The sequence below is a fragment of the Ochotona princeps genome, chromosome 16, assembly GCF_030435755.1.
Source record: "Ochotona princeps isolate mOchPri1 chromosome 16, mOchPri1.hap1, whole genome shotgun sequence".
In the NCBI taxonomy this organism is placed as follows: Eukaryota; Metazoa; Chordata; class Mammalia; order Lagomorpha; family Ochotonidae; genus Ochotona; species Ochotona princeps.
The window spans coordinates 7270594-7276681 of NC_080847.1; the positions used below are offsets into that span (position 1 = coordinate 7270594).

The following is a 6088-nucleotide window of genomic DNA, read 5'->3' on the forward strand; positions in this document are numbered from 1 at the left end:
TAGAACCTTAAAGGGATATACATTGTAAGGGTGCTTGAGATAGTTTGTGGAAAAGTAGAGAGAAACCTATTCTGGTGTTGAAATGCGTTCCTATAAGCATTTTCAAGACTTCCTGTGTCTGGGAAGGGATTTTTGTCATTTTTATCATAGCATTGTGGTTGAAATCAGGCCTGCAGACCCGGAAGTAAGCCTTGCCCACCTTGTCCTTTCCTGTGTCCGCTGCAACGTCGAGGGACAAGTCCAGGGCACACCTTCTTTCGTCCTCATTGTCTCATCACACTGGATAGCGCTCTGTCATCCCGGCACTCCTTCAGAACTGAGCCTGCCAGTCACAGTGTAACCTGGCTGTGGGAGTCAGTGTGCACGTGACCAGGGCTTGAGCTCACCACAGCTCCCACTGGGTGATTCTGGCTGTATTGTGACTTGATGATGCCTTGAATCACATATGATTTTTAAAATTTATAACTTTAAAATAGTCGTTTCAGAGTCAGAAAGACAGAGACAGCCTCAGGTCTCTCACCTGCTGGTGTATTTCCTAAAGGCTTGCTCAGAGCCGGGACGGAGCCAGTTTAAAGTAAGGAGCTAGAAACTCAAGCCAGGTCTTTCATGTGGGTGCCAGGGACCCAAGTACTCGAGCCATCACTTGTTGCATTCTAGGGTACACCATAACAGGAAACTTGGATTGGGCAAAGAACTGGGATTCATACTCCGCTATTTTGATTTGGGATAGAAGAGTCTGATGCAGTGGTTTAACCAGTGCACACTGCCCTCTTAGAGTTTCAACTATCCTTTTAGTTAGACTTGAAGTTGTCTTAAAGATGGCCTTTTTTTATTACAAGTCAGATCTACATAGAGGAGGAGAGACAAAGAGGAAGATCTTCCATCCGATGATTCACTTCCCCAAGTGACCGCAACGGCCAGTGCTGTGCCAATCCGAAGCCGGGAACCAGGAACCTCTTCCAGGTCTCCCATGCGGGTGCAGGATCCCAAAGCTTTGGGCTGTGCTTGACTGCTTTCCCAGGCCACAAGCAGGGAGCTGGATGGGAAGTGGAGTCGCCGGGATTAGAACCGGTGGCCATATGGGATCCTGGCACTTTCAAGGCAAGACTTTAGCTGCTGGGCCACGCCACCGGGTCCAATATTCTACTTTTAATAGAAAAGTTAAATGAGTAAATTTTAACTTTTTTTTAAAAAGGCTTATTTTGTTTATTTGAAATTCAGAGTTACAGAGAGAGGAGAGGGAGAGGAAGAGAGAGAGAGAGAAAGAGAGAGAGAGAAAGAGAGATCTTTTCATTTGTTGTTTCATTCCCAAAACTGCCAGGGATGGGACAGGCCAAAACTAGGAGCCAGGAGTCTCCTCAGGTTCTCCCATGCGGAATGCAGAGGCCCCCAGACTTGAATTTGTGTTTGCTGCATTGACAGGCACATTAGCCTGAAGCTGTATTGGAACTGGAGCAACTGGGGCTCCAACCAGAACCCATATGGGAAGCTGGCATTGCAATTGGCAGATTAAGCTGTTATACCACAATGCTGGGCCATAACTTTTAGCTTTTTAAATAACAATTACTTTGTATTATATTTACAAACTTGACTATGTATCTGAGTGCTCTATTAGCAGATTGAGGACAGAACAATCCATTTCATATGTTAGATTTCAGCATGCCTTTGATCCTCAAATATTACTTATCATTATCATTTTGGAAGAGGTCCCTGGAAAAATCCTTTCATTGGGAGGTGGAAAATTTCTAGGAAATATTCCACTATTTTTTAAGCCTCTGGATTGTCCTCAATGTCCCAGGAGCCTTGGATATGAAACAGGCAATGTGGTTTGATTGTAACACAGATGATAGACTCCATATTTCATGCTGTTTTTGAGGTGTTGAGAATGTGTATTCATTTTCTATGGCTGTGTAAGAAATTGCCACACATTTGAGGGTTTGATGTGACATGCTTTATGTCCTCATTTCTGAGGTCAAGTTGCCTGGGCAAGGCTTAGCCAAGGCCTGTTGGGTACCCACAAGGCTATAACCACACTCTCTTGGTCCATCAAATCCTTGTCCAAAGCTTACTTCAGCCCCAATATTATAGGTCCCCATTTTCCTGGGGTTGTTTTCAGCTACCGGAGCTGACCATGTCATAATACAGCTACTTAACTCTCTTCAAGTTGGCAGGATCGCTTATCTCTGAATTTTGACCTCACAAAGCTTGACCTAATTTGGTTAGACAACATGCAGGATCATCTCCCTTTTGATGTGCTAGGAGTCGGCTGACTCGTGAGCCCCCACAGGTGTGGTGTGCCAGGGAAAGGGGATATGAATGGGACACATCAACCTGATTCGGTCCTCTGGCCACCAATAATTTATTTCCATCCTGTAATGCCCTGTAAGTCCGAGATATCACTTAACTCACATTCATCATTTTATCTGGCCTTACTTATACCCACTAGAGGTGGGGGGAATTACACAGCTGTGTGTACAAGGAAATAAAAATCCTGGGTGCTACCATCAGAATGTCTACAGTGGCAGAGCATGCAGGTATGGCTTTAAATGAATAAGATGGTATTTTGCCAGCAGTGCCCCTGTCATGGAGTAGCAGGCCATTCCTAATATTGCTTGGGTAGCCAAGCCCTTAATAGCTTTCTTTTGTGTGATTGGATTTCCTACTGCCTGCTTGCCAAGCCGTTCCTCAAAGTCAGAATTACACACTACTGGCCTCCAAGGAAGGACATCTCCCAGTCATGACTGAAGTGATGGTACACACACCTGCCCAAGTTGTGTCTGTTGAGCCTGCTAGATTTGATGGAACATTCTGCTTTCTCTGAGCAGATGAGAGAGGACCATGGTTTTGCAGGTGGTGCTGAGTTGGGGGTGCAAGGCTGATGAGTGGCAGGGATTTACTCTTAATAACAGTAGTGTTAAAAGATTATTAGGGATAAATAGTAAATTGGCATCTAGAAGTGAGACTAGTTAAACATATAATAGTAGTAGAAATAAAAGTGCTAAGCAGTGATAAGGGATTCATCCTGGAGCTCTTCTGACAGAGCAAGAGGGAGCTGCCTCAGGGCTCCTGACAACTCCTGTTTGCAGTAATTACTCATCATCTTAACCACACAATTAACATCTCTATTTCCTGTGTCCTAATTAGGCTAGATAAGGAGCTCAGGGGTTTCCACAAGTTAGCCACAATTTTCATCCTATCTGAAATTTTATTTTATTAAAAATTTTTTTCCTCATAGCTTAAAGCTATCTGAAATATTGTTTAAGTTTTTCTGTTTGGTTATTTTTAATCTAACCCACTAAAATATAAACACGGAAGGATCAATAGTGTCTGGTTTATAGTTAGTGCTCAGCTCTTTTTTGAATGTTAAAGAAGAATTTATTTGACAGGCAGAGGGTCAGAGGGAGAAGACAAGGAGAGAGAGGTTTTCTATTCACTGCTTTACCCCTCAAGTGGTAGCAATGGTTGGAACAGGCTCAAGTCTATAACAGGAGCTAGGAATTCTAGCTTGTTGCCTCATGTAGATGACAGGCCCCAAGTACTTGGGCTATTCACTGATGCCTTCTTAGGCACACGAGGGAGGGGAATCCAAAGGGTGGGTGCAGGGGTGCACAGCAACACTGAATTGGGATGCTGGCTTCATGAGTGGCTTGATTTGCTGATTTATAATGCGGGCCCAGAGCTTAGAGTCTTGTTGAAAGAATGAATATACATGAAGTTGCCCCTTGCTATCAGTTCCTGGGCCACCCCCGCTGCCACCCCAGACAGACACAAAATCTGCAGGTCCTTCATAGAAAACAGTATTTGCATATAATCTATGCATGTCCCATCGCTTAATTTAGATCTTCTATACAGTACTTAAGCCTTATGCAGTATTAGTGCAATGTAAATATTTGTTTTGTTTTTTAAGATTTATTTATTTTTATTGCAAAGTCAGATATACATAGAGGAGGAGAGACAGAGAGGAAGATGTTCCATCCGATGATTCACTCCCCAAGTGGCTGCAACAGCCGGTGCTGCACCAATCCGGAGCCAGGAGCCAGGAACCAGGAACTTCCTCCAGGTTTCCCATGCGGGTGCAGGATCCCAAAGCTTTGGGCTGTGCTTGACTGCTTTCCCAGGCCACAAGCAGGGAGCTGGATGGGAAGTGGGGCTGCCAGGATTAGAACCAGCACCCTCGTGGGATCCCGGCACATGCAAGACGAGGACTTTAGCCGCTAGGCCATGGCTCCGGGCCCTGAGATATAAATATTTGTTAAAATGTTTTGTTCAGGCAATAATAATACATGTTCAGTGCAGAGAAGACATTTTTGTGGAATATTTTCCATCATTGGGTGACTGAATCCTCCCAGGTGGAACACACAGATACAGGAGCCTATTTTTACGAGCAAGAATTGATCGACATACATCCCTGTCCATGTGTATCTGTTCTCTCATCTCTCTACTAATTAAGAAAATCATCTTGCTCCCTTCCTGCCTCTGTTGCTGCCATGGTGCCTAAGAAAAAGCTTGTGGCAAAGGGGAGCAAAAACAAGAGGCAGATCCTGAAGTTCACCCGCCTTGGAAGACGGCCTCATGAACGCTGGCAGTTTGGAGCAGATCCCAAGGGACCGGGAAGGGTGGGAAGGTCGGCGGCGCCTCTCGTGAGCATCGAGACACGCAAGAGCAAGATCACTGTGACCGCGGAGGGACCTTTCTCCCAAAGGTGTTGGAAGTAACTCACCAAAAGTTACTCAAAGAAGAATAAGCTATGTGATTGGCAGCATGTGCTTGCTAACGGCAAAGAGAGCTACGAGTTAGGATACTTCCAGATCAATCAGGATGAAGAAAAGGAGGACGATGACTCATTTATTCATCTGGAATGATTTGTACGCGTTCTTGAATAAAACTTAGAAAATCCCCCCAAAATCATCTCAGTGACAATAAAACCAAACACAAAACCTAATTACCTCATAATATATATATGTATACACGGACACACACACACACACACACACACACACACGTATCTATGTCTCCTCACAGTAACTCTTCCTTTCAACAACAACAATAATGTTTTTTTTTTAATAGAGGTTTACTTGGGTCCATAAACTTTGAAGTCCATGCGTAAGTTTTTCATAATTCACTTTCCAGAAATTTTCTGCACATTATCCTGATGTGCATGCAGCCTGTCAGCAGGTCTGCTAGTTCTGTTCTCAGAATACTGCCTCATTTGACCCTCTCTCTAATGCTCAAATCTAAGCCGCCGTCCTCTCTCCAACACTCTGCTGGCATTGCTGCCTCTCCTTATTCCACTCAGTGCTGACATTTGACAGCGATAGGGATCTTCAAAAATTTGAATCCTTCCAGTCCAGAACTTTCTGTCGCTGAGCCAGCCTGACCTGTGGCCTTTGCAGCCCCACAGAGCTGGCCCCTTCCTTGCTTCTCTATGTAGCTTTGTGCTTCTCTGTCTTTGGTCAGCTCTGCTCAAATCACTTGCATCTTTCCTTAGCACCTTGCAATGTGTCCCTGCATGCTGGAATTCTCTTCCCCATCCAGCTCCTTCCTTGGGGCTAACATGTCACCTCAGCAGAGATTCAACCCAGCTCACCCATACCAGTGACCTTCTGCTAGCCTCCCTGTCCACTCCTCTTTGGTTTTCCTTGGTTATCTGGGTTAGAGCCTGTGATGATTTGCTGTCCCCTCTGGTCTATGCCACTTGAATGTGAGCCTCATGCCAAGACAGGAGTGCTGTCTTTGCTGTGTAGTAACCAAAGCTGGACTGACAGTTGTTAATTGAGCGGTAAGTAGGTGCTGCTTTGCCCTTGCTCTGAGAAGCCAGGTTGAACGTGTGGCTTGAACTGATGGAGGTCGGTCATCCACAAGAGGTCTCCACGGGTTGGAGTGCAGGTGTTGGCAGGTGTGAGAGGCTCCGGATACTTCAAGGCATAGCCTGTTACTTGGCTCTTTGAATGTTTCATAGGCTGGCCTCATTCCTGGGCTCCTTGTCCTCCTTTGCAGTCTTCAGAGCTAGCTAGCTGTATTGCATCTTCTTTGCCTCATAATCACATTCTTCCTTTTTCCTCTTCCTCCGTGGCCCACTTTAAGGACA

The 6088-nt window shown here is 45.2% G+C and overlaps 1 pseudogene; it reads left to right on the forward strand.

Annotated features, from left to right (window-relative positions):
- Positions 1-4487: 4487 nt before the first annotated feature.
- Positions 4488-4862, forward strand: LOC101524235 (large ribosomal subunit protein eL22-like; annotated as a pseudogene).
- The last annotated feature ends 1226 nt before the right edge of the window (positions 4863-6088 follow it).